The following is a 25,864-nucleotide window of genomic DNA, read 5'->3' as shown; positions in this document are numbered from 1 at the left end:
ATTATCAATACCCTGAGAATGGCAATACTAACTCTTCATGTAAACATCATAAACAGGCCTAAGAGCCCTTACAAAACTGTGTATTCTTTGTAAACATATTACATTTTTGTATTCTTGTAAGACAGAAGTGTTCTTAGTTTCCTGCTTTCTCCCTTAGTAATGTGTATATTAGCCTAAAAATATATCCACAGCTGAGTACTAAGATACAATAATGGAATTTTTCTGTTAGGCCTGAGTAAATAGAGATTGCCTGGAATGAAAATCCTTAACTTGAACCCAAAAGGTGGTTAGAGGTCACCTCTGTTAACACATCCTCTGAGCAACAGGTTAGAGCATTGCCTGCCCCTTGCTCCAGACAGTCCTTTAGGAACTGAGACCCACACTGCTCCATAAAGTTGTGTCTCTCCAGATCTCACAAATACCTCAACACATGCTTAAGTCCCCAGATGCTGTTCTTTTTCCCTCCTCACCCAAGAAAACCTCATCTGCTCCAAGCAGCATGACTAGCCTTGGTTCTACAAAGAGTCAGACTGAACTAAAGCCAGAGAGAGATTGGAGCAAATGTGCATTACCAAGACCTAATTAACAGAGTCAATGACTTTATCCTGCTTCCAGTGTAGTTGCAGAAGCAGCTGAGGGCACAGGCTAAAATGTCCAAGAAAATTATGGATTGTACCAACTGAAACCAAATAGGCCCCTAGTGTGAAGCCTCAAAAAATGGACCCACACCTTTTGAGTTTGTCCATCATACAAGTATTAGGGATAGATTCTGAATGAATAAGACACCTAATTTCCCGATAAGCCCTCTAAAGTATTTTGAAAGGAACCTATTTCCCACTGATTCCAAATATGTAAGGAAACAGCAGTTTTCAGGAGATATTTTATGTTGCTTCCAATTCAAACATTGAAAGTTGAAATCTCAGGGAACTTTTGTGTGCTGTTTCAATGGTCACCAAACTGTAACTCTTTCTCAAACGTTTCAGGAATTACACATTGTTCTCCTGTGAGATTTCTGGTACTTCCTAATACAAGGCAAGCCACAGATTAATGAATTTTAAATATATATATATATATAAAATCCCAACAGATTTTCACAATTCAAATATTTGTCTAATATTTCAGATGGAGTTTTCTTTACTTCAACAGTTTTACTTATCCCCAGATAATGGGGATAAGTAAATGTTCTGGAGAACAAGTCCTACGAGGAGCAATTGAGGGAGCTGGGCTTGTTCAGCCTGGAGAAGAGGAGGCTCGGGGGCAACGTTATCGCTCTCTATAGGTACCTCAAGGGAGGCTGTAGCGAGGTGGGGGTTGGTCTGTTCTCCCATGTGCCTGGTGACAGGACGAGGGGGAATGGGCTTAAGTTGCGCCAGGGGAGTTTTAGGTTGGATCTTAGGAAGAACTTCTTTACTGAAAGGGTTGTGAGGCATTGGAACAGGCTGCCCAGGGAAGTGGTGGAGTCACCATCCCTGGAAGTCTTCAAAAGACGTTTAGATGTAGAGCTTAGGGATATGGTTTAGTGGGGACTGCTAGCGTTAGGTCAGAGGTTGGACTCGATGATCTTGAGGTCTCTTCCAACCTAGAAATTCTGTGATTCTGTGATTCTGTGATAGAATCAAAGCATGATGTGAGGAAAAAGTGAGCTATCGAATCATTTTGAAACACCAAGCATTTCAGCTCACCGTGATCTGTTATATAACTGCAATGCGAAGTAAAAATTATTATGTTTTTGGCTAGAAATCTGAGTTCCATTTTCACAAAAAAAGTTGAGATGACAAACAGACTGCTATGAAGGACAACATTCAGCCAAACAAATACACTCTAGCACTTCCAGGAATTAAGGCTGTCATTCCCATAATAACAAAAAGCATGACTGACAAAAGGAGGTCATGCTTTCTCCTGTTTTTGATATATATATATATATATATATAAATATAAATATATATAAATATATATATATAAAATCTTGTGTATCTTTAAATGTTTCATTTTACCCTATACATTAACAGCATATTTCCCAATACAGACTGCAACTGATTCATGAATGTGTGTGTAGCTGAGGCACATGCACTAAAAAGTCATTAATGCCTTCTTTTTGCCCCCAGTAAGAACAAATACATAACAACCTCACATTTGCGTAATCTGCACAACAAGTAAAAAAATCAACAACACTAGGAATGACTTGTATCTCATGCAACTCCCCCTCCCCTCCCCGAGACATTCTATAGGAGCACTTCATTTCTGCTCCTAAAATTAATTAAATTCCTAGAGGAAATACACAGGCTGAGGACCAACGTAACCACCAGCTCCTTGCCAATGGCTGAGCACAGGCTCTGCGCACGTTTTATTTCCACTTTGTCCTCTCTGAGTATCTTCTGCATGTGGGTGGGTGGGACAGATGACAACCTCTACGGCAGCGTCTGAGCAGCAAAAAAAAAGCCCCAGTGCAGCTCAGGGACTCCTACAACAGCTGGCATCAGTCTGCTCCAGGATGTGTTGGCGGTAGCTCTTAAATGACAAATCTGAGGTGTGGCTGTAAGTGCACAAGTCTTGCTGAGCAACCAGCACTGACTCTGACAGTCTTACCTGCTGCCACTCTTTTTTCTCCTCTGAGTCATCTTGAGTGCCATCAGAAGCAGCTGTCCTACACGTCCAGTAAAAAGCTGGAGCTCAGCCCATCCCAGAGACCTCCAGCTCCTTCTGAGGTGTTGGTGGCCCTGTGCAACCAGACCGCTTGAGAGCTGCTCCCTCACCCGAGCACAACATGCACCAGGGCACACAGCACAGCTGCCTGCAGAGCTGCAGGAAGCAGCAGCCGTGGCCAGCTGGTGACTCATGGCACACCATGGACACATGGGACAGATGTTGCTAGGAAGAAAGATGCCTGCTTGCAGAGCCTAGGACAGTCCATGATGAACCAAAAAAAAGTCTGATCCCACTGAGCACAAAAGCCTGATCCCACTGAGCAGCTATGCATTAGCTATCAGCTCCTGTTACAGCAACTAGGTATGCAAACTGTCCCCACTCTTTCTCCACTCTTTCTCACACTTTTCACACACAAAGTAAATGTGATGAGGACACTGTCTTCTGACACCTTTTGTTTGAGAAATACTACAGAACAAGCAGAGATGTTGCTAACACTTCAAAAATGTGCTGAGCTGGGCGGCAAGTTTACTAAGGATTGCCTGTGAAGGGAGAACCACCCTCCTGGGGCAATCTGGAAAGCTCAGTATTAAACCCTTTTTAAAAGCTGTGAAAATAGGGTGTGTCAAGAAGACAGATGAGACAAAAAGTAGGAGAGAGATGAACAAAGGCACAGGCTTCAGGCCAAAGAATGAACTTTCCTTACTGTGTAATGGCAAAGGTGGAGGGGAGTTGACTGGCAGCAAACAACAGGCTGCAAGTTTCTGAAGAGGGACAGTGCCCCTCTCTGAAGGCTGTGCTTCTAACCCAGGAAGAATATGGTGCAAGAAGGACACAAAGACATTTCTTTCCTTTGGATTCAGTATGTTTCTTGCAATGTCAAAGTTCAGAGTGAGAACTTCTATCTCAGGCTGAAGAAGTACAGTGCAAAACTTTGGTCTTCAGGAGGGCATGGGGATATTCCCAGTGACTGGCATAAACTAAGCAACAGAGAGCAAGTCTGAGAAATTATGAGAGCTTGTCTTGAGAAAGCACATAGGAGCAGAGAGCCAAAGGCAGCCCTGGGTTCTGCTCAAAGTCAGGAAGATTGAGAGAGCACAGCTCCACTGTGATGGGACCTAAAGCCAGAGCTTGGTGAGCATCCAGCCAGGGGAGACTGTCCAGAGCTGTGACACCTAGTAACAAATAAATAGCAAACAAAGATATACCGGTGACAACGATCAGCTTTAGAAGTTAACAGGAGAAGCCTGGAAAGTGTAAAACCTATTTGTGTTGATAGGCAAAAGCGGTGAAACTAATGCTAGAGTAATGCTGTGACAAGTAGAGTTTTGCACAGAGGAATTTGAAGACCAGAAAACAAGGAAGATGAATTGTTATTTAAATTTCCAGATTTGGATCCTTCCCATAAGCCTGATAATGAAAATTAATAATACAGATTCATGACATTTGTAATAAAAAGAAAGAGGCCAATATTATATTCTCAACAAAAATTAGCTAACGGGCGTGGGGAGGTTTAAACTATCACCATTCAGAGCCGTGATGATGAGTGAAAAGTGACACAGGAAATTCAGGGACTGTTTTTAATCACCCTTGCATGGCTGTTAAAGGCACAATAAAATGGCAACAGGACATTATAAATAGAGCATGTAAAAGAGCCTTCTGTGACAGGGAGAACTGTTACAGACTCCCTTATTAGACAGGTTGGCTTAAGCATTCACTCCATCACCTTCCTCAGTTGGTCAAACGCTTTGTCCCATTTGAAAGATAACTGAGTTTGTTCAGCTTGGTTTTGCCTACCCTTGGTTTAATATAAAAAAGGGCAAGTTATTAGTTTAAAAAGCAAACCAAAGAACAACACAAATGTGTTAAAAAATTTTCTGTTTCCCAGAAAGGATGCCAGCTTGTTTTAAAATCTTCACACATATTAAAATACAATATAAACAATCTGAAATACTTCAGGAAAAAAAAAAAAAAAAGAAAGAAAAAAAGAAAAAAACTGTAGAAAATAAACCTTTCTTCCCACAAAGATGCTGGGAGAAGATGGAGCTTTCTGGTGATTTCAGAACAGAAAATCAGAACTGAATCTTGCTCATCTGTCTGCAAATCAGTTCACAAACAGCATTGCACAGCATTGTCTTTTGGCCTAATTTTGAAATATCTTGGTATCAGTAATTCCCACCAAAGTCAAGAACATACAACTGGTGAAAGAAATCTGAATATTTATGTCATTTATCAGGAATAAATGATAATCAGTCCACTTAGTCCTGAAATGTAGCATGCAGGCATATTAAATTCTAGACGCTACTCACAATTTGTGGTTTCAGCAAAGACCAAGATCATAAAAAAAAAAAAAATCAGGACAAATATTTCCAGTTTTTGAATAATTCAGTTTGTATCCTTATTTCACTGCTAGTTATGAAACATGATATTGACCATAAAATCAACGGTCATTCAGAGTGAGCAATGAAAGTTTAAAAATTTGCTTCCAGCATTTCTTTCTTTTTGCTCCTACATCACAGATGTTCATACATTTATTTCAGGTGTATTGAAGGTAGGTAGAGGAAAAGAAAATGGAGTCTCCTTCTAATGACTTGTTAGCAACCCTTTGTAATCATACTACATACAATGTGAAATTCATAAAAAGGAATATGGGTGCTCATGTCACTGAAATTTCTTATTCATCCTCCCTTTCCCCAAATGCGTTGTGTGTTCAGCTAATTTCATTTCTAATCCTCAGAAACATTTAAATTAAAGAAAATAATGTCCTTAAAGAGAAAGATGATTTCCCTTAAGGTGAGGCAAAACTGAAGTATTCTACAGAAATAGCATCTGTAGCACACAAAGACAAAGTGCTGGGCATTCTTACTTATATTCTTCTCCCAAAACAGAGCAGAATATCAATAATTAAGAACAAGCAATGTTTTGAGGGAGTCATCACAGAATCACAGAATTTCTAGGTTGGGAGAGACCTCAAGATCATCGAGTCCAACCTCTGACCTAACACTAACAGTCTTCCACTAAACCATATCGCTAAGTTCAACATCTAAACGTCTTTTAAAGACCTCCAGGGATGGTGACTCCACCACTTCCCTGGGCAGCCCATTCCAATGCCTAACAACCCTTTTGGTAAAGAAGTTCTTCCTAACATCCAACCTAAAACTCCCCTGGCGCAACTTAAGCCCATTCCCCCTTGTCCTGTCACCAGGCACATGGGAGAATAGACCAACCCCCACCTCGCTACAGCCTCCCTTGAGGTACCTATAGAGAGCGATAAGGTCGCCCCTGAGCCTCCTCTTCTCCAGGCTGAACAAGCCCAGCTCCCTCAATTGCTCCTCGTAGGACTTGTTCTCCAGACCCCTCACCAGCTTCGTCGCCCTTCTCTGGACTCACTTGAGCACCTCGATGTCCTTCTTGTAGCGAGGGGCCCAAAACTGAACACAGTACTCGAGACGCGGCCTCACCAGAGCCAAGTACAGGGGGACAATCACTTCCCTAGACATGCTGGTCACACTGCTTCTTATACAAGCCAGGATGCCGTTGGCCTTCTTGGCCACCTGAGCACACTGCTGGCTCATATTCAGCCAACTATCCACCAATACTCCCAGGTCCTTCTCCACCAGGAAGCTTTCCTCTCCCAGTCTGTAGCTCTGCTTGGGGTTATTGTGCCCCAGGTGCAGGACCCGGCACTTGGCCTTGTTGAGCTTCATGCAGTTGACCTCAGCCCATCAGTCCAGCCTATCCAGATCCTCCTGCAGAGCCTTTCTACCCTTGAGCAGATTGACACACGCACATCCAACAGAATAAGAAAAATAAGTTGAATAACAAACAGCACACTAGAATGTTGAGAGGGAAATCAAACAGTAAATAAATAAATATTAAGTTTAAGCATACACTTAATATATATTGGCATTCTTCACTCATACTTGACTCCATTATGACACAGATTACCTTTCCTTTACCCTTCCCACTCTGGAAATGTAATTAATGGTATGGATGAGAGATGCCCACCAGGCACAATGAGACATGCAAAGGATGTACAGGAGAAATACTCCACTCTTTGTAGTAAATCATCCCAGTTTCTGTAAACAAACGAGAGGACAAATAAGAAGTTCACATACAAGCCAATCACACTGCACTTCTGCAAACAGACGTGCCGCACCAGGAGGCAATCGTCTGTGGAGGAGACCAAACCTTCAATATATGTAATTTCCTAAGATGAAAAAGAAATAAGTAGCAATGAGTCTTACTATTATTTTTTTTTTCAAGCTCAGCAGTTTTGTTCTATTGCAAACTACTTCATTCTCATTGTTTAGGGTAGCTGCAGACATGCTTTAAAATGATGCTACTACTTCCATACCTTTTCCATTTTACTGTATTCAACTGTTGTTAAAGGTATTCTTAAAGGAAAAGAATTTGAAAGTCTTTACCCTCGCAAAGTACCTCCTTATATAAAAGCTGTCTCTGAAATAATTAAGATTGCTCAATGCAAACCTAGCAAAGGATTGCATAACTCCAAGAAATAACACCTCCCCCCAGACATAAGGACATGGCAAATGACAGGATGTTAAAAGCAAAAGGAGGGAGACACCTGCAAATTAATTCTATCATCTGCTCACCCACTCATGTCACATGGGGCTGAAGAATGAGGGACCTCATCTCAGTGGGGTGGTAAAGGGATCAGAGAGAAGAACAAAGAAGCAGCTGATCAAAAACAGTTGCAATTGAGAATTGGAAGGGAAAAACAGAAGGAAAAATTAAAAGCTGAATTTAAATAAAGACATGGAGAAATGCCAAGATAGAAGAGATAAAACACCCTGGGCAATTGAAGAGAGGAGACTGCATTAGAAGAAAAACAGATTTTAACGCAGTGTGTTAAACAAAGGCAGACTGTGTGATTTGTACATGAGGGTCCCACTGTGTCGAGGTACGTTCAAAGAGGGCTGATGGATGTCACTGCCATTTCTGAACCTGCACAGAAACCTCCCCAGTTCTGGAAGAGGAAGAAGGCAGGTACAGGCATGAGTGATAGCCACCATCCTTGCTGAACTCCACTGGAAGTCTGCCAAAAAGTGAACGCAGTTGAGGATTAATTAAACCATGAGCAAATTACCATTGCTGAGCAAATCCAAATCCTTCCCTCTTCTCTGTGCTTGAGAAACTGAAAGGGGGAAGACTGAAGGACAGAAACCCTGATCACCCTGAAGACAGCTTTGTGGCTCCAGATGATCCCCTGTGAGCTCTGCAGAGCTCACTACTCATTTCACAATGGAAAACCACTCCTGCTGCATTACAAGCAAAATCACAAATAAATAAATAAAATAAATAAATAAATAAGAGAAGTAACCTACAAGGAAAATTTCCATATTTCTTGTGGGCTTTTAAGTGTTAAGTGCTGCTTTTAAGTGTTAAGAGCTGCTGTAGGAGTCAGCAGCTCTTAACACTGAGACAGAAATATTTGGTTCTAAAGTCTGCAAAGTTCACCTGATAATGTGCCTTTAACGGAAAAGGGCTGTGTCTGTGGGAATATACCCTTTAAAAAGTATTTGCATTCTTGTAAATGCACATTTGCCTTACCTCCTCGGGAGAAGGTACACATATCAGGCTAAAATGATAGCTTGGTTGTTCAAGCATCTACATGGTTTTAATAAGTAGCTACTTAAATGGTGCAAAATATTGTGTAAGACCCAAGGGCTACAGTAATTTACGGACCTTCCAATTACAGAAAGTATTCATGTCCTTTTTGCATTGCACTTGGACTCTTTCTTTTATTGCTAACTCCATATCCTTTCCCACTGCTTCCTGACAGAGGTTGGGTGATCATGGGAATTGACAGAAAGATCCATTACCCTCCCACATCAAACAAAAGGGTCTATTTAGACTATTTAAAACCCAGGCAAATAAAATGTAGAGAAATATCGAAAATCTTTTGTGGAAAAGTTCTTTACATAATTTTTATTTTTCTAGAACAGTGGAAAATGGAACCTGAGATAAAATGGGGCCTACAGCTAGAGGTATACCCCTAGTTAAAAGTCAAAATCCTGGCCTTTCAAGTATTTGTCAATAACTACTGCAAATGTTTATGAGAGGGAAAATAGAATTTCTCATCTAATTCAAGCCACGCCAAAAACATATTTGTGTTGTCTGCCATGATACAGAAACTGTATCAACCACAGCCTGATCACATTAAAATTTTAATTACAAAATCCTATGAAATTATGAACAAAGATTTTGGATTTTTCTTCACAAAGTCCAACTTAAGACACACATTACCGTGTCTCTTGCTGTTTATGGGAGGGGATTCATTAAAATACTTCCAAAATGTAAGTTCTATATCTTTCATATAATATTTGCAAGATCTGCTCTAAGTGTGTGTTTATCAGTGCTGGCAATATTACAACAGAATTGGAAAAGAAAAAAGCCAGAAGTAATCTCTGTCCAATTAATAAAAATCTTTTCAACTATCAGGACAAGCTAAAAATACATTGCTTGGATGAGGAAGGATAGCTTTGAGGTAAAAATAGCAGAAGCAACGAATATTTAAGACAAAACAAAAAATCCCAAATCATTTTTAAGAAACTGTGCAGAGCTCTAATATTTATAACCTCCTTTCCCAAGCAGAGCTTCAAAACACAGAGGACATGAAACTGATAACAAAGGAAAGGCGCCAAGCATGTACAAAATAGAAAGAATTTCTTCATGCCTTCTGTGAACATGGAAGTCCTCCCTCTGAAGCAATTTATCTTGGTTGATGAGGGATAAGTGGGTGTGCCCAAGACAAAACTTGTCAGACAAAGACATGTTTGTTTACTTATTATTTATCTTAAAGTCAGCAGTACAATACATTGCCATGCTTATGTGAGCCTTTTCAGATTTTCACTGTTCAGTGGGACTGAGAGGGAGAGGAATATTTATTCCAAAGGGAGGACAGATCTGTAACTATTGTTATCATAAATTTGTATTATAAGTAGTATTTGAAATGGCCATACAAGCATACTGGAAAACATTCTAGGCAGATAAGACAAATAAATACTGAGGAAAAAAAAAAAAAAAAAAAACAGAAAAGAGGTGAAGGAGGCATTCTACCTCTTACACCAGAATAATGGCACTCTCACTGCCAGAACTGTTAGACTACATAGCCTCACTCCCTGCTTTGCAGTTCTGCCCCAAATGCCCAAATGTAGGTTCTTAATTTAACATAAATTAGTCACTTAGAACACAGTCCAGTTAAAAATTCATGCCTAACTTGAAGACAAACTTTCTTATTTTATATTTTTAATTCTGGTCTTGCATACACTGACAATCTGTTGTTGTGACAATCTGAAAGCTAGTTATTATCCAAAATTAAGAGATTCAGGAGCATGACAGCAGCAAACACTGCTTAGGGAGAAGTTATTACTGGTAGGAAAATGTAATGGATAAACTAACATATTTTTATTTTCTATTGTCCACAGCTCCAAATGGACAACAATTGACCTTGAAAGCTGCATTCCTAGCAAGATTAAACAGAGTACAGTGAACTTTGTTTAGAACAAGGTTAAAGATTTCTGGAAGACAGAGATTTGATGCTTTGCTTCAAAGATAAGTATGGAAATTTATTTTGGCAAAACAAAACAATATCAAGTGAAAGAAAGAATATCAGAAAAAAAATGGTCTTGGATCTCTGCTAATCAACACTGCTTTTTTTGAAAATGACAGTCCAGGAATTCCATCATCAGGAATTCTTTGTAGATTAATTACATGTTAAAATGTAATTACATGCTAAATGTTCAACTCAATTTATTCATGCCACACATTCGAATTATTCATGCGTTATATCTGATATTATTTATATTTTTAACTGTAGCTTGTTTTAAAATGCAATGGGCATGGAATTAATGCAGTGGATATAGAGTCTTCATTCCATTTTACATATTCACAATTTCAATGTAAAACTTTTTCACCTGGGGAAGTTTTGAAATTCTGAAGTGTTGCTACATCATGCTGGGTTAGGTTCTGCATTGAATATTCATTTGATTGATTGACAAGAAAAAAATATTGCTGTGTTAATCCTTTTTCTTGATTAAACTTGATTAATTTTAGTTACATTTATAATCTTATTAATCTCTTGGAATTACCAGTTCTAGGCTACGTAAGCTAAAATGTTTTATCTGATGTAATCACTTGATGAAAACAAAGGGCTGAATGATTACTATGGAAAATGAGTGTTCAGTACCTCAGGGGATGAGAGGCTATCAAGGGGATAGCAAGATGCTGCTTTTTATCCAAATCTTAATAGTTACATAATATTTACTGTTACCCACCCATATACTAAAAAACACGTAATACAGATGGTATTCCTAATGAATATGACTCACTGTTAGAACAGCCCACAGTGATTTTATTTACAAAAATAAACTGAAGAAAGAAGATACCAATTTCACTTACATAACTCTTAATCAAGATCTAGAGTTTGCTTTAGGCCATGTGAGTTTTAGAAGACTTGTACATTATTAGTGTATGCCACATTAGCATATAGCATATTAGTGTATGCCACATCCTACCAAACTCAGAATTTTAGTCATGTTATTTTTGACAGAATGTTGTTTTTGTGTGTTTGTGTGTTTTATTGTTGTTGGTGGTGGTTGTTTTAAAGAAAATCTCAAAGAGGGAAAACCTGGAACTCTGTGGTAATATATGGCACTTGATAGCTTGCCAATGCCCCATGTGTTACTCCAGGTGCTATTGTGTTAGAGGGATTGGGCAGATGTGATGCCAGCACAAATTTGCTATGTCCTGATGCCTGAGTGAGAATCTATAGAGAGGAGTGAAATAATGCCTTTTCACAGCAAGATGTAGCAAGAAGCTTCTGCACAAAAATGATGCTATAAGGAATGTATCATTTTCTCTTCAATCTCACGAGTTTCAGAAGAAACAACAGCACCAAATATTCCACTCTTTTTCTTACAATCCCTTTGATTGTGCATCCAATCAGCTAATTTTACAAAAGATTCAAATTAACTAAGATCATTATAAGAAGCTTTTCTATTTTCAGTGGTAGATCAATAGCAGAACATTCAAAGTGAAATGCATACTCTCATGAAATGACATATGACATTTATCTTTTAAGCAGAGAGTGACTAAATGTCACAAACTAAATGTAATTAAGCAGCCAACCCCAGCAGCAGCCAGGTCAAAGTGAAATCTTGAACAGTCTGCACAGCAACAAGTTGTAATTCTCTATAGGTTTCAGTCCTGAAGTAGAGAAATCCTGGAAAATGACAATGTTTCACAAGATTCAAATAAAATGCAAAGCATTCATAAATATGGGTTTAGGCTCCTTAAAATATAATGCTGTAAATCTTATTACAGACTTCAGATGTAATTTTTCTGCTGTTTGTCTCATAACACTGTACCTCTTAACTTTATATGGTTACAAAGGGTATTAATTTTGCTTTAGTCCTTTGTTTTCTATCACTATTAAAGACCAGACTTGTTTGTTCATTTTCTTTCAAGTACTTCTGCTTCTTATACTATAAGATCATACAGATGTAATATAGAAAATCAATGTAAAAACCTAGATGGTTCAGGTAAAGTCCAAAAATGTGGACAATTTTAAAACAATCTGAAGCTTCTGAGATCATCCGTTCCTCTGATATTCCCTCTTGCATTTTGCTCCCTCTGTAATTTCTTTTTATTTCAATCTAAGAGAAATCTTTCCCTTCTCTTAACTTCATATGCTTTCCTCTCTGATTCCATTTTTCCCTTTCCCGCATATCACAGCTTTCCAGTCTATCGTCTTCAAAGGTCATCTTCTTGACAAGGAACTACATCTCTAGAGATGACCACCAGATCCTCCTATCAGCTGAAGGGGCAGAGCCCTCTGTTTATAAACAGTTTTACTGGTATGAAGAACATGTGGGTGTATGCAGATTTCCCACATAACAAACCTAGAAGATCAGGTAATAGAAATACTTTCTCTTGAACACAGCATCACTTAATAGGGCTCAGAGTATAGGTTTATACATTTTATATGTATATATAAAGATTTTGGAAAGTCACTTGACACTTAATTATACATATATATATATAACACATAAATAGTAATTCAAATGATGTTGTGTTGCTAGAACCTAACCTGTGCTGTGATCCCAAATCTAACAGCATTATGAAAAAAATACCAGGTTATCTAATACATTAATAACAAAAACAAGAGTAAACAGTCTCATAATTAATCCTCATAAATGAGTAAATTAAAAATGTGAAATTCAACCAAAATACGAATTTTGGTACTCTATTCTCATGCAGAAACTGAGATCCATAACAGAAGCAGGAGATATATAATTTGCCTTCACAATATTCCTTTACATTAGCTAATTATAATTCTATTTAAAAGAAGGAATATTGCTTAAATAAGATTTTTCATGAAAACAGTTCCTTTCATTGTATTTTTCAGACAATACAGGGCCCTCTGACCTGTAATTTCCTGGACTACAGTTTATGTACATATTAATGAAGACATAATAACTCTGACTTCTAATGGGAAAAAATTTTCCTCAACTTAATAAAACAAAAGTTGGTAACTTTTCCCATATAGCTTCAATACTAGAAAGTTTCCTTTATATGTATATATATATATATTTATATATATATATATATATTATGTCTCATACAGTTGTGTAATGCAGGATGAAATAAGTTCAAGGATTAATATAGCTCTTTAAGTAGACCTTCATATATTCTTTCTGGTTTCATCTTTCCTTCCCCTCTGAATATATACTATTCTAAGGAGCATACAACTATGCTTATATATGCACTTGGTACTAATAAGTTTAAAGTAGGAAATGATGGTGATGTGATAGCAAATGAATGTTGGCAAGATGTCAAATGTCCGGTGTAAAATTTTATGAGCATGCACATTCCAATGCAATGTGGACACAAGCCATCCACTGTAGTTCGTTTTGGCAGAAATATTGCGAAAATATAATTTTGGCATATATTACAGTTCACTTACGGATGCTTAAAAACACATTTATCAACCTCCCAAGAAAGGTCAAAGAAACACATGGGTACACCATATACAACAGGAACTGATGTATCAGAAAAGACTAGTTGAAAACTGACAAAGATAGATGTATCAAAGCTATTACATAAGTTTCTTAGTGCTGACTGGGCCAAATGAGAATACAAATCTGACAGTAGAGAAAATGTAAGTGAGCATGGCTATGCTGATTTCAGTGGGACTATAGCTATTTAATCCACGTGGCTATCAGGCAAATAACTTGTAAAAGGATTAAAGTCTTTTCTACAAACATTAAATGTAAGAGATTTGATGCTTTTTGATGGTACTTAAGTCAGCCATGGTTATAATCATATTTTTTCATGGAATAACCCAGTGGTTTAATCTGGCCAATAAAAAGATTGAGATTGCAGTTGGTTGTATGTGTTGGATTATGGGCAGAAAGTGGAAATTTGTTCCTGTAGTGGAAGAGCTATTTCTTAACAAAGATGAGACAGAGAAATTGTGAAGAGACTGACAGAATGAAATATACATAGTGGCTGTACAGCAGCATTGCACATGGGCACAAGCAGCAGTAACAACAACACAAACTTTGGGGCAGGACAGAGCAGCTGTGATTTTCAGAATCCACCAAACAGAAAACTACATTTATGTGATGTCTGAATGAGAGTAATTGATGCCAGAGGGGTTTCTCAGTGTGTACAGCAGCACCCAGCTCTCAGCTCAACAAGTGTCAAGAGGTGCTGTGCTGATACAGCATTTTCTGCCAGCAGGTTGGTGTGTGGTCAGGCACTTCTGAACCTCTGTCAACCAAATCTCTTTGCACCAGTGACTTGATTACAGAATGACACTCAAATATGCCTTTAAAATATCTTTATAAATCCACTAGAGCCTACTATATATAATATAGGCAAAACACAGTAAATACATAATAGCAGAAGAAAAGCAAGTGTACTACAGTGTTGAAAATTTTGTTAAAATCACTTGAGCTGATATGTTTTGAAAATAAGACATCTTTACATTACCCGATTTCAGTGTTCATTGGAAATTAGAATTGGGATGTAAATATTCAGTATTATAATAATTCTTATTTAAACAATCAATTCAAGTTCAGTAATGAAAGCATGACTTTGCTAAATTGAGAATAATCCTGTCATATGCAGTATTTCTTCATCTCTTCAAAAGCACATTCATTAATTAGTTTGCAAAAGATGCCTAGCACCTGGATTAATTGCCCTCTTGTGAGGGCAAAAATCATATCACACATGCAGAGAGCATATGATATCTGCCACTAGTGAATCCTTAATACTAGGCAAAATCAAACACCCAACATCCTCCACTCCTCCACTGATCTTTGTGTGGCCAGCATTATCTCTCCAAGAGTAGGAATGATCAGCTCACAAAAAATGGTAAAAGCAAAGACCCTTAACACTTCTTTGGACTGGAGAAGCCACAAGAAGTTAATGAAACATCCTACTGGATCATAAACCCAAAATATCTCTATCATAAACATTTGCTTGTCCATAAGATTATCCTCAGGCAGGAGTTAATAAAGAAGACCTCTAAGTGTGGGAAGGAAATACTAAAGTAACACTGATTGTCAAAGGTGCCCTGGGAATGCTGCCCAAGACACTCAAGAACCACCTCAATGACTTTTTCATTAGTCTCCAGAGTTTCCAAAAGTCTAGACTTACTATCTTGAAAATGTCAGTATCAGACAAATTTACGGTGAGAAGCAAAGTTCATGAGATAACTAGGGTGGGGAAAAGGGGATGTTGGGGGAGAGGGAGAGAGAGATAGTAAGTCTAGACTTTATTTAAATATATCTTCCATTTTGTGACATCATCTTGACTTCTAAGCATCTGGTTGATCTTGAGCTCATGAGGAAATAAATTCAGTTCATAGACAATGACATCAGTTCATTTGATTATGATACAGATTAATAAAAATCAACATTGATTTTATCCAATTAGACTAGCTAAAGACCAAGGATTCATCATGATGCACATACAGCTAAGTCCTACCTCAAAAAAACCTTATCAATTCAAAGTTGCAAACAAAGAATTTAAGATGGGGACATTCAGAATTGAATATGATGATAAACTAATATAGCTTTCTCCTGTTGTTCCTTCAGTGAAAGTTTTACACTTGGAACTAAAAATAAGGTAGGTGACAGTCCTGCACAAAGCCTCCTTCCATTCTTACCATTCTTCAGTCCTTAATTCATGGTTGTATTAAACTTTAACTATATTGTACATGCTGGTTCTTATGCAGCCTGAAAGCCATCTCCTGATGAACAGGGTGACCAAAATGAGCTTTAAAACCTGTCTGATTAAACAAAGGACAAAGGTAGACATGACATTAAAAGACCAAAAAGTCCTCTTCGATTATAATTAACTAATCAGCATCTGGAAAAGGCATTGGGAAGCATAATGTGATAAAGCTCAAAAGTTAATATGTTTGCAGAAGAATAATCCTTATGCTTTAGACGGGAAATACTCAGCTCAGAATAAAGTTTAATGAGGGCAAAATAAAGCCTAGGCATGTGGAAATGCTCCTCTTTGAGGATATTCTTTATACCAATTACTCTTCAAAGGTATTGCATTAATGTTTTTGGCAAGAGATTACAATTAAATCAGATGAATTGTTTCCAATGTTTTTGCATCTAATGTGTTCAAAAATGTTCTTTTGCTCATATTATTAATCTGTCATGCTTGTATTTTATTTTGGCAATTTATATAGATACTGATTTCAATTATATTAAGAATTTAAAAATGTCTCAGCCTATCGGTCCACTTTGTGACAGGTCAATTAATTGTTTTGTTCTTGTTTTGTGGTTGTTTTGTTTGTTTGTTCAAGACTATTGCATGGTGAGAAAAAAAAATGTCAATAAGTTCCTAGTTCTTTCTTATTTCTTACAGAGAGACTTATTTTCTTATTTTTGTTATTGCACATTTTCCCCTTAAGGATTAACCAGTATCTTGAATTATACGTATACATTCTCTTTTAATTTCATTCCAAAAACTCCTTTGCTTTGTTGTGCTTCTGGTATTAGCACAGTAAAAAACTAATACAATGCAGTAATTCCCTAGTAAACTTAAATGATAGGACAAAAAGGAGACCATTTTCTGAGTAGCAACAGCACAATGTAGAGGCATATATGAGCTGGGATATTTGTCAGTGGGATTATACATTTAATTTACCACATATGCCCTTGAAAATTTCACCTTTTTTTTTTTTCTGCACAAATGTAAATAATAGCAATAAACCATTTTATTTTCTCTAGATAAAGTCATCCATTTTCTCAGAACATCTACTTAATCTGGTGATAAAGATTACCTTGAAAAGATCTGATCTGGAAGATGAAATGCACATCAAAGTAATGATATGTCTCAGTGTTCTTAAGTATCAAGAGCAATGATTGATATCTCCTATCGCATGCATTCATATAAATGGCAGGCTTTGGATTCCTCTGTCTTACACCTTTTCATATACTACTCATATCATTTTTTGAGGCTTTGCAAGACTCAGGAATTCAGCCTGTTTTCTGACTGGTATTCATGGACTCCTGATTTTGTCCCCAAAATGTTTCCATACTCAGTAGAGCTAGCTAAAAGGTCTTGCAAACCACTTTTGGGTCATAGAAAGCAATCTGAGGATGGAAGTGGTAGTTGTGGGCAGTTAGGAAGTTAGGAACTGGATACTTATTCAAAGCCTTTTTTTTTTTTTTTTTTTTTAATATTTTCCAGAAGAGGTGGAAAAAAATCTTTTTGTTTTTAAGGATGCCAAGCAAGGGACAGCATAGGCATGGAGAAAGCAGCCTCTGACCAGAGGTGCTGATGTAGTGATCCCTGCATCTCAGCTACCTTATGGTTTAGCTCAGGAAGATGTTTGTCCCTTCCAGATTATCAAGACTTTGAATGAAATAACAGCCTTAAAGAAGCAGGTTGATTTGGTTATTTTTTAGGAAAAAAAAAAAAAAGTTTATAGTAAGAATAAGTTACCACTTTAAACGTCATTTTAAAAACACTAAGGTGAACAGATAGGACCTTCTTATTAATCCAAGATTTCTTTTTTTTTTTTTTTTTTCTAGACATGAACATTAACTAACCAATATATTTAGAAAATAGCAATATGAAAGGCATTTTACTGGCAGATCAGAATTACTGCACCAGCACCTTGCTGGATTCAGCCTAATGGTCTTCCCTTGCTAGATCCAAGCTTCTCTGAACCACAGTTCTCTCATTTTTGTGTTTCCTCAATTCACTATTTTAACCTTTTTCTAAGTTTATACTTTCATTGCTTTGGCCTCTTAGTAACAGTATTACACGTTATTTTTTTATGTATTATAATTGCTTTATATTTTTGGAGATTTGCTAAAACAAAGAGGGACAAGATCACCATGATAACAGAAAACACCTTCCCTTTGCTTCCTAGACTATTATGAAGGATTTAGATATAGGTTTATGTATATAATTAGCATTTTATTCCTGGATATAATTTCTGTTATGCTGTTCTTCCTGCAATAATACAAAAATAAAATAGATGTCCCATAACAACCACCAATAGAAAGGAAAAATTTTGGTTCTCTTTTGTATAACAATATATTAAATTAGGACAACAAGATGGATTTGAGTGCAAACAATGTAGCTGTTCTACTCAAACACCACCATAAATCTGACATAGCTTAAGTGCTTTGTTCAGAATTAGTATAAGGAGCCATTACCGTAATTTGCCTACCCTCTTTTTCCATCACACTGTTCCAGCACTGAAGACCCATCACTCATTCCCATGCTTTGAAGTGCATCCTCAGCCATTTAGCTTTTTCACTTACACGATTTGTATGGATGCTATTTTTTTTAAGCCACTTGAATGATCACATGTGCTAGTCCAAAAAATACGAGTGGAGGCAGCATTTTTGCAGCAAGGTGTCTTAGCTTGCTGCTTGCAGTTATGGAGCATTCCAGGCAGCATGTGGAGCATTCAGCAACTAGCATGCAGCCTTTTATGGTGAGATACAGGCCTACTAATAATGTAAGCAGTAAAAAATGACAACGCAGAATGCCTTTTATAATGCGGTTAATTCACTGCAGCCTACAAAGCACATGGACATGAAAAAAAAAAAAAAAGAAAAAAAAGAAAAATTATATGTTGCATATACTACTAACAGTTTTTGTATTAAATACAATAACATCATTGGAAAATAGATATTCTAGTTTTAAATAAGTCTAGACATTTCAACACAAAGGTCTTCCAGTAGTATTGCCACTAATTGAGAAGAAAAGTTTGTTGGGGTGAAAGCTTATCCTTAATTTTTGTGAAATGATCTTAAGTCATATCATTAATGCTTGTTCCTGCTCTTCATCTTTCTTTCAATATAGTCTTTTGGACATTACTATAGTTCTTTGGTTCTACCTAAAGCAGAGTCAAACAACATTCCTGTTTAATCACTGCAGCCCCCATGTCCCTAACATCAATTCCTGGGATCTGGAGTAACCAGAAGCTGGATCTCTGCGACTCACATTTTGCTCATAGGTTAAGGCTTTTGGGATGCAAAATATTTCAAATACTAATCCTAAATTTGATTTTCAGGATACCCAAAAACGTTGTGTTCAAAGCCTATTATCCTATTATAGAAAAGGGAGGGAAGCATATAAAAATATTTTTTTTTATTATTTTTATTTTTTTTTCTGAAAGCAGCCTCTCTTATGCAAGTATAATTTCAAAATAGCAGTTGAATTGCAAGTAAAATTTCTGTTCCTTGCACTTCTAAGTGGAATTGACTGAGGATACCAAAAAAAAAAAAAAAAAAAAAAAAAAAGTACCTGCTTACTCTCTAGGTGAAAAGACTATTTAAAGTGTATGCTTACAATTATGGTAATGCTTAGAAAGTTCAGTTATGAAAACGTGTGATTTTTTGCATTCACATCATATTGCTTCTTCTCTTTTCACAAAATCTCATAAGTATAGTGAAGACAGATCAAGTTGCACAGAGAAAATTATCCTAAGGAAAAAAAAAAGCATAATTCCCTTCCACCCCTACTCTTCCTGCTTTTCTCATACATTCACAAGAGGAAGACTGGGGAAACATCAGCTGTACAAAGAAAGAAATTAGTTCCAAACATGAGCCTTCATACTATGAGTAGCTATGAGTAGACTACGTTTTAGAAATGGAGCTTTGTATTTGCCTTTGCTTTTGTCAGTAAAAATATAGCCCTATCCAAATTCACAGAAATTGTAAAACACACTGTAATTAATCTTTAACTTTTATTCATCTTCTGAATTTTGATTTCATATGCAGAAGAATAAAGATTACCTGTCAAAATAAAATGCTACAAGAATGAAATATACAGCATGTACTGTGGGAAAGTACTTGGTTTACTTGTGGATGCAGCAGCTGGTGTGCGCTACTGAAAAGTGATTAATTTAATCACCCGGAAAAATAAAAGAGTTTATGGCATATTTCAAGCAAAGACATCTTGAGTTTTTCACATGTTTAGCATTCAGTATTTAATATTCATAAGCCTCCACTGAAAATTAGCATTTCCTGTATTAGAAAAGGTTAAAATTTAACTTTCCTTCCCATTCAATGTAATATACTATTACACAGCAAGGAAATCAAGACAACTTCTAAAATCCAGCTTCAAGTATCCACACATTCCACGTTAAGCTGCAATGCTTAATTTAATATCTGTACAGCTCTGGTAAACATTTTAAACAATAGACTATGTAGCCTAAGGACAAAGCCACAGTATTGAGAAGGTGGTATAATAGGTTTGAAGGATGACTGTACACTTGAGATGAGGCAGAAAAACCAAAGGCAAGGAAATATTTACTACAATTGCCAGAAAATAATGTAGTAACTATGTGAGCACACCCTCTGGCACTCTCTTCTGTCAGGACAGGAGAGAAGTCTACAGTACTGTCATAGTCCACAGGCTACAGATGTTCCCAATGTAGCTTTGTATTCAAAGCTTTTTGACAAAAAAGGTCAACAGCTGTGGTTCACTGAAAGTCTGTGGGCAATAATTCTATGTTTTAATGACATAAATGACAATAGTTTTTCAACAAGAGAAAGAACAGAGAGAGAAGAGAGACAGCAAAAAAAACGGAAAATAAAATCAGTCTTACTTCATTTCCTTTCTACATTACTAGTTGGAATAAAATGTAAATATCATTCAAATTCCCTCAAGTACTTCAAATCATTTCTCAAAATGAAAGGCGTTAATTACCTGCAGCAGTTATGTTCATATAATGTAGCTGAAGATTTCACTTAGCCTGTCTTAATGTCTTCATAGCTGTTATTGGTTTTCTATTTGGGGAGTGAAGGAAGGGCATGAATATTATTAAGAGAATCAATCCCAAATTTGCAAACAAAATCTCATCAAGAACTGAAGGAAATAATATCATTAATATTATACTTCTGGATACATTTAAAAATGCTGTTGCTAAATACTGGCACTAATACTAAAAAATAAATAAAAATCTGCAAATATAGCAGACATGACAATGCAAACAGCATCCAGCACAACCAGGAACAACGTACAAAGCAGTGTCTGGGGAAAACAAATGTTTCCTAGATGATATTAACATTACCATTTAGGATGAGCCAAAACATATCCTTCTTCAGGTTCAACTAACCAGCTTGGGAAAATGTAACATCAAAATATTTACTAGATCCAGATGTTAAGAACCTTAAAAAAAAATAAAAAAATCTAATCTTTCCTTCTACACTTATTCTACTGTTCTTCCACCATTCCCTTCATGATGTGCTTGTGATTTTTTCGCAGGACCTCAAAAGCTTCAGCTCAGCTAGGGAACCAATGGAATAACTTTCAGCTCTCTTGTTCTCCGTAATCTCTTTTATCCCCCAGAACACGCCTTCCACCACTTACCATGCATGTTACTTGAGTGATCGTTTTCTCTTTCAGTGACTACCAGCAGACAGAGTACCTAAGTTTTGTCTACTATGATCCCTAAGACCTAAATTTTGTGGTCCTAGTGCAGATTTTCCTCTTCCTGTTCTCAGATTTGTAATGAAATCAACAATAATGAAGGGTCTGCTCACAGAATCAGTTCCACACATACTTGTCTTTCGGAGGTGAATAATCCTGCTGATTTCAAAAGAATGACAAATGTGCATGAAGTTCAACATAAGTGTAACTGATTGCAGGCTCGTGGCCTGGATGCTGATCTATGGATTTGGCTCCAGCAGCACAACCTTATGCAGCTTGTGCTGATAAGTCTTATTTTAATATTAGTAAAGGGGATATGGCACAGAATGTGTCTGTTAAAAGGTTTAAAATACATGTGTATTTTATTTAAGTAACATTGAATTTCTGGGCAACCTCCCTAAATTCCTTCAGTTTGCTGAACAATTAGAATCAGCTTTGGCATTCTTGTGTAATGACGCAGCGGAGAATTAAATGACAGACCATATGTATATGAAATGTATGTAAATTAATACAAACATGCAGTAAAACTAGGCATATTATAAAAGGAAAAAATGCAGAAGTATATACTCTATAGTGCACACACGGTTCAACATTGTGATAGAAAACCTGCTGTGCTTGTCAATGAATTCATCCTATTTCTATATAGAATAAACAAATGCTTAAAACTTTTCAAAAACATTTCTTAAAAGAAAGTGCACATCTGTTCACCAAATCTGACCTGAATTTGCACACAGCGTTGCACCTTTCAAAACATTCTTTTGGAAACAAATTTGGATTTTTCAACAAAAATGTTCCTAATTATCCTTGTATAAAGATAATTTTTATATACTGTAAGACGCTAAAGCTGAAACAAGTAACATATACTGAATCCTGAAAAAAAGGAAGCAGAGCTCTCTCTTAGCTGAGTGCCCAGCCACTTCTCTACAAGAGTTTGAAAGCCACACACACACAGAGATGCCAGATGCAGTCAGGGACAGTACTTAGGTACAAGATCTTAGGTGCGGTGTTACCCACATACAACTCTTCACTTACGGTATGCCACAAATATTTTAACACCCATAGCAAAATGTCATGCTGCTTACAAAGCAATCTCTTAGAAGTACAGGCAAACCAGATGATTTGCTTTCCGTCATTTCACTGATGTTATTTTCTTGACACTCACGTGGGCCACTTGACCTGAGGGTGGTGTGATCGCAGTAAGGAGAGCATGTCACACAGACCTGCCTCCTGCCAAGGGGTTACCAGTAGGGAAACACATCTTGCATTTTCATCCTTCTGCTCCACGTGCTAAGGCCAGCTATTGCAACCGCCTTGTTTTTCATGAACACAACACACAATTTGAAAAAAAGCCTACACTTGCAGCGATGCTGATAGTTCTCAGAAAGACAGGCAGACCTGTCTTGTGTAGCTGAACTGCACTGAGCAGCTGTTACCATAGAGCAGCAGCCACTGCTGGGTGACACCTCAGAGCAGGACTGCCTGGGCTCCAGCCACTCCGGACCAGCATAAGCAGTGCTGCATTCCTGCTCCCCTGGAAGCTGCCATTTGGAAGTCACATCAATGTTCCTGAAACTGGCACAATGCCATCTTTTGTACGGGTGAATGTCTTGAGACATAAGAATGAAACAACTGTACTTGCAATCCCATATCATAGTCACATATTATCTTTTTAAAATAAATTAATGAAAGCTCTGCTTTCACAAAAAGTGAATTTTGAAGTAAATCAGAGGCGTTTACGCAGAGCTGGAAAAATGTGAAAGTTAACCTACACTCGGAGAGAAACCACTAATCTGGAAGAAGAAAAGAGCTCAGCAGACTTTGGAAACATTTTCCAAAATACTTTGGGCCAAAATTTCCACAGGCTTTCTGAACCACGATTATAACATTCATGCATGCATGATGAGTTATTACAGATTTCCATCACATGACTAGCCTAAGGCATTAACTTCCTTAATTTGTTACATATCATAACAAGGAGAAAGTGAAAATCATTTGTAATGACCACCAATGAAGAAGATTTGTCAAATACGCATCAGAATAGGAAACATGAACAATACATGGACTGAGAACCTCTCTCTCAAAATGCAGTGCTAAAATAAAAAACAAACAAACAAAAACTCTTCAAAAGCAACACTGATTTATCGCTAAAGAAAATGGAAATGTTAAAATGGAAGTCCATCCATCTGATTTATACATCAATTAGGAAGTGAAAAGATCAGTACAATCCATGATCCAAGCACCCGTGAAATGAACTTTTGTTCACATTTCTTTAGAAACTATACAGTTGTTATTACATCAACATTAATTTAAAATTATCTTTGCAACAGTAGAAACTCCTATCAAAAATAGCCAGATACGAGCATTGGTTGACCCCTTTAGCAAAAGCAGCCATCCTATTTGGAGAGAATTCACTATCACTGTGGCCAATCCTAACCAAGGAATATTTCCATTAGGTTTTGTTTAGCAGTAACTAAGCTAATCTCAAATTCATTTGTATTTGTTCTTTGCATATCTTAAATTTCCCCATGTACTGGCCCAAGCTCTCATTTGTTACTGCAGTTTGCTACTGGTCTCAAAATCAGAACAGATTTCTTGAATTAGTGAAGCTCTCAGGAAACTGGACAGCTTCCAGGACACAAGATGTGAACTGGACCCTCTGATCTGTAGGCAGAAGTTCAATACTTTTAAAAGAAAGTGCTTTTGGTAGGAATTCAGTAGGAACTGAAACCTGCACATACTGCACACAACTCTCTCCACACCCCCAACGACCCCCAAAAATTCCAAACCTAAAATCAGACAAAGTAACAGATATTAACAAGAGGAAGGGAAAACAATATGAAAGCAATGGCTTCTGTACTTCTGTCTATTTGTTCTCAATTGCAGAGAGACTGGAAAATCTAGCTGGCATCTGAAGATGATCTGGAATATAAAGAATATTTAATACTCAACCTGATTCTTTCTTCAGAGATTTTTATATCCATTCAAATGAAAGGTGAACTGTAGGACTAAAAGAAAGATACCACACTCCTACACAAGCCATAATACTAAGAATTTCATGTTTTTGCCAATAATGATTTAGTAGGTCATATATATAGCAGTCTTTTTTTTTTTTTTTTTTTTTTTTTTTTTTCTGAAAGAAATTTCTGTTTGTGTGCATGGATTGGCAATGATGAAATTAACAGTAGTTGTAGTTCTTATGGTAAAAATATTTAGTTTATCAAAATGTTAGAGAAAATTAGCAATTTTTCTGCTATTTCTTGGAAAATATTTTTCCAAGAAAACTCTAAACAAAAATATAGTTCTTTTCTATGCTTATAAAAAAATCACATGGCTTTTAAGCATAGAGTTTCATTCTTCAACAAGATGCTATAAATATACAAATGATCACTAAAGAAAAAAATCCACTAATAGCAGATCTTTTCATGACAGATAAATGTCACTGCAGATTTACCAGTTTAATTATGGCATCCAAGAATGTCTATGCAGCTGTTTTTGTTATTAACTATGTATCCTGTGGTAGTGCTAACTTAAAAGCTTTCAAAAGAATGCCATTTAGCTAACTGCTGTTTACTAACTGTTCAGCAGCTTGGATTTACATAGCATAGCAGACCTATTACTGTATTTGACAGAATGCTTATTGGAAGTCGTACATGACTGAGCTTTGATATGTATGCTACACACTTTTATCCAGAAAGAAAGAATGCAACCCATGCACCAGTTAATTTCCTGTATTCTATTATTTATTCTCTTAACAGTTAGTTTCATATTTTTTTAGGTAATACAAATCATTACTAACTGATTAATGATGAGCTAAAAAATATTTTGCCAGCTTCAAGAAAATTAAGACTTGCCATTAGGTATTTCCAGATCTTCTGTTTCCAAAGTGAGGGTATAAAACAGAAATACAGAACATAAATTGAAAACAGGTAACAAATACTTTTGTTGTGAACAACACAAAAGCAGGGAAGGACGGATTTGTGATTGAAATTGTTTCAGTGCTTCAGTAATTCATTCCTCATTTAGAAAAGATTCTAAGCTGTCTTTAGATGATTCAAATATTATTTTTTAAAGATATTTCTAAGTCATGTTGTAAATTGATTTAATTATTAACTAAGTAATTTGGCAGCCTCAGCCAACTTCAATTCATAATAATTTTTCTGTTGAAAGGAAGAAGAATGAGTGTATTCTGAATTACTCCCAAATCTTAAAATACTCATGGGCTAAATAGAAAATTGACAATAGACACAAATAAATGAATTTCAAGCATGGG

The 25,864-nt window shown here is 36.8% G+C and overlaps 1 protein-coding gene across 6 annotated transcripts in view; it reads right to left on the bottom strand.

Annotated features, from left to right (window-relative positions):
- The window catches only part of ERC2 (ELKS/RAB6-interacting/CAST family member 2), a 551,904-nt gene that overhangs the window by 20,296 nt on the left and 505,744 nt on the right, over positions 1 to 25,864 (bottom strand). The gene's annotated exons all lie outside the window — the stretch shown is intronic.

This window comes from Aythya fuligula, chromosome 10 (assembly GCF_009819795.1).
Source record: "Aythya fuligula isolate bAytFul2 chromosome 10, bAytFul2.pri, whole genome shotgun sequence".
Classification (NCBI taxonomy): Eukaryota; Metazoa; Chordata; class Aves; order Anseriformes; family Anatidae; genus Aythya; species Aythya fuligula.
The sequence above is the reverse complement of the archived record's forward strand: the minus strand, read 5'-3'. Positions and strand labels throughout refer to the sequence as shown.